Genomic DNA, 11740 nt, shown 5'->3' with positions numbered 1-11740 from the left:
GCATGAAGAGGCAGACTTATCTCCGCTTAATTTCCTCTTTTGGGATTTGTACCAAAGAGTAGCAATCTAGTCTACCAGAGTTCTAGTTACAACAAATATTCTTTATCCTTCCTGACGTGGATAAATAATCTTATCTCTACGATAATCAAATTTTGATAAATTAGCCATCCAGAAGCCAGCTGTCAAAATAAAAATAAATCTTTCCGTGCAATGCTGACTACCGACTAAAAATATTTTAAAAACGGTATATTTATGTATACCAGTAATTGGGGATTGTTTTTTCAGAACTCGACATTTGCTTGAAACGTAATTTTTCAGGAGAAAGTTTTTTATGATTCCCGTCAAATCACATGAGCAATTTTTGTTTTAATCCTTCTCCTTCGTCTTCTTCTTCTGCAGCCTTATTCTCTCCACTGCTGGATAAAGGCCTCTTCCAAACGTCTCCATTCCTTCCTATCACCCGCTTTTATCATCCACGTTTTACCGGCAATAGAGGCAATGTCGTCGACCCATCTTTTCTGTGGCCTTCCAACACTTTTTTTGTTTGCCCACGGTCTCCACTTTATTATTCTGGGTGTCCACCTGCCATCATTTTGCCTCGCCAAGTGTCCTGCCCACTGCCATTTTAATTTCGCAGCACGATCCATGATATCCACGACTTCGGCTCGGCGCCTTATTTCTTCATTTCTTATTTTGTCTCTTAGACATACACCGAGCATCTGTCTTTCGTGCATTTTAACTTCTGGCTACTTTTTTGTGATATATACATGGTTTCTAGCCCGTATGATGTCACCGGCAATATGCACGATTCATATACTTGTCTTTTCAAGCATAAAGGGACTTGTTTATTTTCAAAAATATAATTAAGTTTGCCGAAAGCAGCCCAACTTAGCCCTATTCTTCTTGGTAACTCCGCTATCTGGTTATCTTTACCAAGTTTGACTTTGTGTCCTAGACAAATATATTCATCAACCACTTCGATTTTATTATCGTTAATGAAAATGTCTCGTCCTGTTGAACTCATAATCTTTGTTTTATGAATGTTCATTTCCAAACCAATCCTTCTTCTACTGTGCTTAAAACATCAATGCGTTACGGTGCTGTGTATTCAATCTGTATCTTATCAGGTTCCCCAACGTTGTGGATCACTACAGCGAAAGCATTTCAGTCCTGCGCCAATCCGCAGACAGGACAACTGCTCATTGGATGTTCTCGTCATAGTGATTCCCGGGAAAAGATGACCAGAGTTATTTTCCGTTGCCTTTTCTGGTGGAATTTTCTAGCGGGGTTACCTTCCCTTAGCTGGTTGCTTTTGGTTTTGCGACAGAAACTCGCCTTTCATCCTCTCGTTATCTGCTGTGATCACACCGTTACGAGTGTGATCCCATCGCCCGGAGTTCGCGACGAGGACGCTAACGAGTCGAGCTAGTCAGTAGTGTTGCCGATGGAATGCAACTGGACATTAGCAGCATTTTATAGAATCACACCCTCCAACAAGATGTGACTCACTGCGACCCTACTGATAGTTCGAACCCCATTCATATTCAATACGCATGCAAAAAATGAGAAGTTTTAAAAAAAATTATGGGTAATTGCTTCAATCATGTATTGTTGAAGTCAAAAGCGATAACATTTTTGATCTAATCGCTAAAAACATGAAAAAACTATTGACTGACGTTCTAGGCGACAAGAGAGACTGCTCCTAATAAAATCCCGAAAGCAACTGCCCAAAACTGGCGACTGGCATACTATAGCAGTGGCACAGGTCACTTTGCTACTGGCCTGCGTGACGCGTGAATTTGTCTCTCTCTCTCGCGAATATTCCTATATGTCATCGAGAGTGAGACGTAAATGGTGTTCGAGACAACCGTATATTCGGTACTCTTATTTACCAAATATGTCACATTGGTAAACTTTTGAATGGCCTCGTGATTCATCTCCGATTTGTTACAAAATGCTTTTTCTGTGCCCAATTATTATTTATTATTTAAAAATAAATTATTTCAGTCGATACATAAATTTGTATAACGGAGTTTTACCGAAAATCTTTACCCAGAATTTATTATATTTATAGAGTTAAAGTTATTAGATGCAATGTGTACTAGCTTATACCTCACCGGAAAGGGAGGTTTAAAAAATTACACCTTACAGCTAAGCCTGAGGGTAATCTAATTTATACATGGTTTCTTTTGTATTTCATTAGCAACCAATATAAATGATTGAAATTAGGGATCAATATACACGATCAAATATCGTGTTTTGAAAAAACAATACTACTTTAATATTTTATTGAGCCGGTTTTTAGTGTGTTTTGGTGTTTTTTTTTCAAGTAATCTATGCGTCTCGATACTGGCTTTAAATTAATTCAAAAAAACCTAAATCACCATGTGGGGTGAATATCGTGTTTTGAAAAAACGATCTCAATAATGAAATGAATTCGCAGTTTTCAAATTTTGGTCAATTAAGTATTCTCGAATAATAAATATTAAAATATATAAAAAAGGTTATTCAAAATAAAATATATCTCGTGATTTATATTTTTCAATGGGTGTATTTGCAGTTCATGATCACAATAGGGAAATATCACATACTACAAATACCGATAAAAATATATGAAATCGACATAGAAAAATTGATTGTATTTTCAAAATCAGTATGGATCTTGTGGAGAAAAGTTTTCATCAAAAAATGTATCCCTATGAAATCGCGACATGTTTGGCCTTGATAATTGTGACGTCGATATTCGTAACGATGTTCTATTTAAATTTAAACGGTCAAAAACAAAGTTCAAAATTTACCCGAATCATGCTGTACTAGAGACGTGGCCAATCCAATGGACCGTTTTTCCGTGAATTAAAATTTTTATTTTTTTAAATATTTTTTATGGAACTTAGTAAAAAAAATTTTTTTTTACTTTAAAATATTTCATACACCCTTATGAATTTAAAATTGTAAATAAACGTGATTAATCCCTATTGCCCTTTTAAATACAATACATTCACGCCATAATCAAAAACACCCTTCGCTGTCCCAATGTGTTTCCCTTGTTTGCAGTAAAGACTTCCATTGTACTAGGACTCCAATCAACAAAGTAATCAGATTGTATAGGTATAATGTTAAGATTCTTTTGCTTAAAGAGTTTTGTATCTCGTGTTTGTGTAAATACTAAACGTAATTTTTGGTAAGTTTTTCAAGTTATCATTGTGGTAACCGTAAAAGGGAAATTGTAAAAATAATAGTTATATTATGCCGAATGGACTATTAAATTTTTTAAAGTACTAGAATAGCGTAATGAACAAATTCTGACCTTACTTGCCCGAATACATCCCCGGCCAACTATTATAATGTATTTTTTGTACACAGTAGGTACTACGCAAATTATTTTGAATGTTTTGATTGTATGAAAAAATCGTACTTTTATTTTAATAACACTCTATTAGAATAAATTCATGCAAGATTACCTAAGATTAAACAAATGAATGTTAAAAAATATATCGCAAGGTAATTACTACAACTATAGTCCTTAAAATGTAAGATGATTAGAATGACAGCTGTCAAACTCAAATCAATAGTGATAGGAAATTACTGATCACTGATCATGTACCGATCAAATCGATTTTATCAATTGTTTCATGCAAACATGAAACTCTGTTTCTGTTTCCGAAAATTGATTTTAAAAAACGCAAAAACAAGCCTATTATAGTGTGTTGAATACAATTATTCACCAAAAATAAGACATTTTTATATTTTTCGTGAACATTATCAAACGAACTTTTTTTTTATTCGATCAATTTGTCCCATCTTTAACGTTATTGCAAAATGATATAACTTTGTAAAAACGTTTTAAAGCTGATTTTGTATATTTATGTTAATTTATGTGTCAAGAATTGTATTAAAAAAATTAACTAACGTCAATATATATCACTCCTTAGACGTTACTACAAATTTATGTCGTATTTTCCGACCACTGACATTCTAATCATTTTAAATTTTAAGGACTATAGGTTACTTCAAAATCGGCATTTGTGAGTTATCCACTAAAAACACACTTTTTTGTCTTCCATTAATGCTACAAATAGACAAGTTATGAATTAAAATCATCATAATTTGATTGTATGAACTACGACTTGCCTATTTACACATTCGAGGAAGATACAAATATTTTTTTTTTGTGGGTAGCTCAAAAATGCTGATTTTGAAGATACCCAGTAAATTTGCTGTCATTACCCCACGAAATATACATATTTAATCTCTTAAGAACCACAATAGGGTATTTCCACAAATCAGGCATGACGTTGAAGAAACGTGAAATATTTTACGACTCTAATGATATTACTATTAATATATGGAAACCAGTTTTCTCCATAATCTTCATATTTAAAAACGAGCAAATACGAAACGGCTCTTAGCTGTCATCACGTCACATGTCATGCCCGCTGAGTGCACTTCTAAAAAACGTTGTGTACAAATAATGGCGCTGCAACCTAATATATGACGTTTGTCCCATAGGGCACAAAACGTCTTATCGAGTAATTTAAAATATGCGTATTTTAAGACTTAATAGAAAATTTATCCTACTTCGTACAGAAAAAATAATAGTTTTGTTATCATTGTATTTTTTTGCTTATTTAAAAATACTAATTCAAAAAGTTGTGGAAAAACCTTATTAAATGTGGCGCGTCAATAAAATAATTTCCTTAATTTTTTGAACATTTTCCCCATTTTTTTTTTTTTAAAGAGGGAGTTCAAAGGGTGTTTGTAGATTTCTAGAAACGTTTACAAAGGCTACAAAGACTTGCAAAAGCTTTGTTTCGTGAATTAAAGTACCTATACCAACAATATGTAGTCGGAATGTCATTTCCATTAAACCTCACCGTAAACAATATGTTAGTATGATTGAACATATTTATGCTCTGTAAAAAACAGTCATTGAAGACCAATATGTGTTCATTGTTCATTATTAATAAACAAAGTACTCGGGCAAATATGGTGCAGAACATCTAGTTACGTAAAAAGTTTTTTATTGAATTTGCTGTCCTTCCCTAAAGTGCTTTATAAATGAATAACGATTATATAAAGTAAACCAGGAAACATCTACCACTCCTGCAAAGTTTAGTCACTCTAATTCTAAGTGTTTGAACTGGTATTCACAAACTCTCATGGACACGTAATATAAGTCTTACCAATATTGAAAGCATTCTGTCATTCTAGTAATAGGTGGCGACGCGGAACCTGACATTAGCCGACAGAAATTGTTCCATCGACGGTGTACTGTCGCGTATTATACACTAGTTCTTACTCTCTACCATAATATGCCCCTTTTCCAGTCGCTACCTATATTGTAGTACTCATAAGCACATTTGTACGAATAATATAAAGTTTCTTTTTCTGTATTATATACCTGCTCAAAAGCTTCGTATCCAAGATGGAGAGGAAACATTTTGTATTGTTGTTCTATATAATAATTACGACACTTTACATTACTCGCGAATAATTCCATTAATATGTTTTACGGAATCCAAATGTCTCGTAGGTGAGACAGTTTTGATTGAGTGCGTGTTTGAAATCAGTGCATACATTATGTTCGCTGTGCAACATTAGATTCCGTATTCGATGGAAGTATAAAATTATACAAATTATACCATGTTGTTTGATAAGATTTTTAATGATTGTTTTAGGTGGTAATGTTTAAAAATAAATTGTTTTCTATTAAAACGTTTTACATGTGACTATATAGGCATCCAATCAAAATTGCATCATCTGATCGGAAACAGGAAACAGTACCAGATAGAGTGGTCTATAGTAAGTTGTGTGGCTTGCTTGTGTTGCGTGTCAACTTGGGACCATATAATTTACCCGCTGGCAACTCCGTAGGTAGGTTGGAGAGTCGCTAAGCCCGAGGCATATTTTCTGAGCAGCCCACTATCTCCACGTTGTGTTCTCGATGCTTAGGCTACACATTTGTAGAAAATTTGTAAATACATAATTTTCTGTGATAAATTGAATAATTCATGATTGCATTGAAGAATCACAAATTTGGAGGATTATATTGAACATGGAATAATATGACCTATGCCAATGTGAGAGAATGATACTTTTGCCAGAACATGTGTCTAGAGTTACGTCTTTAAAACAATTGGTTAATGCAATCATTTAAGTTAAAACAAATGAACCAAAGTAATGACTAGGTACTCTGTAAGTAATTACTTCTAGGCAAGTTTTCCACAGAGTGAATAACGTTAATTTATAAGGAAAATGAGGTTTTATATCAGAATTCTCGCTCGCATGTACATTTTGCATTATAAACAATATATTAAAATTAGTCAAGTAATTACATTGATATACTTCATTTTTTGCACGTTTGTAGAAAGGAAGGAAAGATTACATTCCTAGTTCACACTGATGAATAATAATGGTTTTATTATATATATATTTATATATTAATACGATACATATACTTTGTTGCTTTTAACCCCCGGGACTATTTGTACTAACCTAACCTCGGGATTCTCTTCAAACTCATCAAGGAATACGGACTTCTGTATCTATCCGTCCACAGCTGAAGAGTAGAAAAGTAAAAAAAAACGCGCACGAGTAGCTACCTACCCACCGACACTACCGGCCGCGCAACTATTCACTCATCAACCATTTTTCAAATGTCAATGTGACAACTGACTGTGACTAACAACAATGTGTCAAAACATTCCGTATTTCGTCACCTTGAACTGCAATAATTTCCTCTAATGTATAAATATCCGCGGAAAGTTGAGTGAAAATAGCTACATAAAGGTAAATAGCTCGTTTTTAAATTTCATTTCCTATCGTCTGTTGTTTATTTCTACCCCTTTGCGAGTAATACTTCCGAAAGGGCCCGTTTTTAACCTTTACGTGCCCTATAAAGTTCGCTGACATTCCCTAAACCCGCTTCCAAAGGTTAGAATCGACGTTTTCGGGTCTTTCTTTTATTATAGTCGATTTCCAATACAAATTTCGCGTCGCGCGATCGCCTTTTCACACATCGGCATATTGACACGGTTTGAGTATTCACGTCGCGAGTCGATCTAATTCGTCTCAGCTGTTAACCTGACACGACCCCCTGTCGCCGAGTATTGTGTTCTTTGCCAGTTTGAAGCAGAATCCACTTTAAACTCGTGTTCAATTTGTATATAATATTTTGAAAGTATTAATGCATGACTTGTGTATTGCAAATGTAACCTCAAATGGAATGATACACACGATTAGTCAATTGGATACTTGATCAGTATAGACAACACTTTAACTGTATGTATATAATATGTAATATGTATATTTAAGCAAATAATTATCATTATAACTGTGTTTGTTCATTCATTTTGACGTATTTCTGTAAACGTGATATAACCTGATTAGCATTTATGCAAGTCACTAATGTTGGCCAGGGTGTTAGTAAAAACATATTAAAATTGACGACCATAAATTTAAACCAGAGTTTGAGTTTCTTTATTCTTTATTCTTAGAGGCGGGGGTCCGTGAGCTATCAGTGAGCAGTTTAAGCTCCCGACGTCAATGCGACCTGTGACGGATCCCCGTGAATAGTTCTCGCCCTCCGAGCCCAGGTCTATAAAGAGCCTGGCTACTGTGTGAAAGGCGAGAGTTTACATTTTGCTAAATCTCCCCCCCCAAGCCCAGATCCGTAAAGTATCGGGCTATTAGGTAGGTGGCGGTCCCCTGAGGATGAGGCTTCTTTTATGATGTAAAGCATCGCATTCACATAGAATGAAGAACCTACATCTAGAAGTTTCCGAAAGGTTAATTCTAGCAAGGTGTGTGTTCAATCGGCAGTGCGCTGTAAGGGCTCTAGTGATAACCTTCACTTTTCTTACTCAAATTCTAATTCATTTATCTGACTAAAACAACAAAACGAGGCGTTAAATTAGGTCAAGGTATCGGGCCCGTAACCCTTGCGCGATGGCCCGGTATTATAAACGCACAATACTCTCTAATAGTCAGAGCATTTGCCTCTCAAAAAAAATTCACCGATGTGAAAGGTGTCCATCTCCAAAGTGATCATACTCAGCTGCCTGACTGCTCTTACAATCGGCGTAGCCAGAGGCAGGTTGGTTCTGGACGCCGGAAGGTAAAACAGTCTGTGCTGACGCTGTCGTAGATATCCATCAGGAACATAAAAATTGATCCTGGGCGAGTTCTTGAAATAACTTCTTATCAATCAAATCCCTTCCTGAACCCATCTCTTGAAAAAATGTTTTGTTTTCCGAGATTAATACGCCGTTTCAAAATATTGAACGCTTTCGAAGTGATAAAGGAGAGGGCCATTCAAACTCTTGCGGATGTAAAAAAAATGTTGATTTTTCATTCATTTTTAATGAACACTGGGTCTTAATCATCATTCCCTTTCCACACCTAATGGTGCGTAAGGCAGAAAATATTGTGGAAGAAGACACCAATGTGGAAAATAATATTGAAGGCATAATTGAAGATATTATTCATACGGAACGGAGGTTCTGAGGGTACTGATTTTGGAGATATTTTAAGCCAATTAAAAGCCCAAAAAGATCTCATGACCACCAAACAGCTGAAAGAAATAAACTGCAATAATATTATCAGTATTTGCCAAGAATTTGACGTAGAATCGGTTCCCTCACAAAAACAATTGACCTTTAAATGAATAAAAATGCCCTTTCTTTTTGCAATCAATGTCTGCGAGTTACTAAATGCAGTGCGTCTTCAATGTTTTTTTGTTCGCATAAAGGTGACCCTCGTTGTGTACAAAATTTGTTGAGTAAGATTTCGTCAAGAACATATCCCTCGTACTCAACGGGGGTTACTCGTAAACTACTACTACCATCACGCCATTTCTCTGTAAGGGCAGGCAGAGAGGATGGATGAATGAAGTAAACTCATTGCTTAGATTACTTTTCTGTAATCAGTATAATCGAAACACACTTTTCTTGGTTCTTTGTGAACAAAACATCCACATTAATTAAATTTATTACAACAGTTTTGCAAAAAGCTCCTACCCAAGTTGGAGATTGACAAAAGAAACAAGATTGATATTCCAAGGTGTATTTATTACATGGAAAATAAGGATACTTTGTTTTGAGTGTGAGCGTAGCGGCGATGATGTGTTGAACTGACTTGGTTGGACTGATTGACGACACCACTTCCTTTGCTCCGTGGCAGGAATGAAGTTAATTTACTCCAGGACGTTGCTCTTATGTGGACGGATGTCTTATGTGCAATACTGTTGCTCTTTGTTTTCAATATTAAATGCTGAATTGCTTCTTCGGTCGTTTGCTGTATATTTCAGGTAAAATCATTTGGTGTGTGTGTCATCATTCACTGGACTTTGACCCTCGCAGAGTTAAAACTTTGGCTTTGAGTTGGTTCACTTCATCTGCAATGGGCTCATATGATAAAACGTGGAGGGTCTCTAGGTTATTGACTGTTCCTAAACGATATTCATTTTTGTGTCTAGCATCTATGTGGAATAAGTGTTATTTTGACAGCTAAATAAAGAAAATTAAATAAATTATTCTTAATTTTTTAAATACTGTTGGTTGTATCTCGTTTTCAGATGTACGTCGGTACTCTTAAGTAATTGTATTCTAAAGAATTGTCTTGTATTTTTTATAGATGTGCAATTTGCATTTACAAGGGTAAAATGTTAATGTGTAACTTATGAGTGTTGTTTATTTAGCCAAATATTTTAATGGAATTACAGAAATCTGAGTGCATCATTCCATTTGTAACGAAGGGAGTGTAAGAAGGCACGTCGAGCGCCGGACAGGAGACCAGAAGGCGGCACGTTGCATTCTTTTGTACGAGTATTAGTTACTTACATCACAATCACACGAGTCTTTCGCCCTGTGTCTCTTCTGGTTTCGTGTCGGACGGTCGACTTTCGTAGTGCGTGTGTCCGCCGTGTGCGCTACGACACGAGGTACGTAATACATTACGCCCCACTGAAGTTCATTTGCCCCTCGAATAAAGAAAGTCCACCCGAAATAGAACCTTTCTGTGTATTGCGTACCGAGCGTGTCACTCGAATATAGATATAAATTTGGACTACTGATATTACACATTATTGTATCATATAAATATTTAACATAAAGTTGCTATGATAAAATTATAAATTATATGAATTACTTATATAAATACAATTAATTACTATTATGTCATCGCTTTGAGAGCCCGTTTTTTAACAAAAAATAAATACTCGGAAAAATTACATTTGTCTGTTATTTATTATATAATGTATTGAACTCCCCACTGATAATAAAGATGGAATAAAAATACCGTCGAACTTGGTTATGACGAGGAATTATGATAGCGTCTGAATTTGCTCGTTCTAAGCATTACTAGTCATACCATAGAAAGTTTTTTTTTTTAAATCCAATCGCCATTGCATATTGTCATCGAGTAAACGAATAAATATTTATAGAATTAAGAATATAGAATTAAGAATAGTCCAGAAACCGCATACGAGCATCAAACAGAAGGCGACTAAACTACTCATAAATGAGTAGTTTTACATTTTGACCCATTAGTTTCTTTGTAGACGTCGCTCAGTACCCAACTCCTGATTTGAAATTAACTATGCCGTGCTGTGTCCTTTTAAAGTGTAGAAATACTGCTAGGATCTTAAAGAAACAGAATGGGATCACATTTTATGTTTAATTAGCAAATGAATGTGTGAGTAGCAAATACATTACTTAAAAATTGAATTATTTTTCCATCTGTCAGATTGTCGAAGACATCAAAATTTACATTTCGTTATTGTTGCCATGGTAGTAATTTTTTTTACCCTACTTTGCTCATCTAATGAGAGAACTAATGAAAATCGGACCTCGGATTAAACAACTCTGTGGTGAACATTTGACCGGCATTATCTTCAAAACATCAAATATTATTTAACATGATACGAAAATATCCATTTTATGTAAAATAAAATTTGTTGTATATTTTAAGTTCAAAGTTTATTAATTCAATTACTCTTATTAAATGACCCTTTACTTATCTACTCTATTGTGTCAATCAATATTTCCGCGTGCACAAAAAAATTTAGAGAAATTAACAGATTGCTTTTTTTTTTACCTTACATTTGTGTTATGATTATATTTTTTCCCACTGTGCAACATTACGCGGCGACATCACGAATGCGCGCGGTGAAAGTGGGGCAGAGTGGGGGAAGTATTCAAATATAATTCTACGCTCCTTCTGGTCTATTCTTAACCCTATGGTTCATACAGACAATTAAAAATATAAAACTTTTAAGGTGAATAAAAATAAATGGTTACAGACTACTTTCGAAATTAAAAATGATACTTATTTTTCCACAATCTGTCCAACACTGTCCGCAGTGTAAAAATCTTGAGGTGTGTAAAAAGTCTAAAGTTTTTTAAACCTTGTTTTTACATTTTGTACATTTTACACATCTCAAAATGTTTTGCTTCACGTTCTATTTCACAAATAATTGGCACTTTGAGATACACTTTCTCTTGTTAGTAGCATATTTATAATTCAATGTTAGTTTTTAACTGATCTGACATCAACGGCTCGTAATGTTTATTATGCATTGACCATAGAACATTTTTAAAAACTGAAAAGCGTTGTAAAAACCCCCGAAGTCATTCATAAACTACAAAAGTAGTTGTAAATTTTAATGTGGTGCCTAGCCGGTACTTACAAAGCTTGGATTTTTTACACGCAATTTCAACCATGTGTGTGATATTTTTTCAAT

The 11740-nt window shown here is 34.8% G+C and overlaps 1 protein-coding gene across 1 annotated transcript in view; it reads left to right on the top strand.

Annotated features, from left to right (window-relative positions):
• Positions 1–6661: 6661 nt before the first annotated feature.
• The window catches only part of Pdzd8 (PDZ domain containing 8), a 29371-nt gene continuing 24292 nt past the window's right edge, over positions 6662–11740 (top strand). Inside the window, exon 1 of the mRNA XM_088241035.1 lies at positions 6662–6789. The gene's annotated coding sequence lies outside the window, so the exon portion shown is untranslated. The remainder of the gene's footprint in view (positions 6790–11740) is intronic.

This window comes from Micrasema longulum, unplaced genomic scaffold (genome assembly GCF_059751315.1).
Source record: "Micrasema longulum isolate JH-2025_06_02 unplaced genomic scaffold, ASM5975131v1 h1tg002717l, whole genome shotgun sequence".
In the NCBI taxonomy this organism is placed as follows: domain Eukaryota; kingdom Metazoa; phylum Arthropoda; class Insecta; order Trichoptera; family Brachycentridae; genus Micrasema; species Micrasema longulum.
This window is presented reverse-complemented; position numbering and strand designations above follow the sequence as displayed.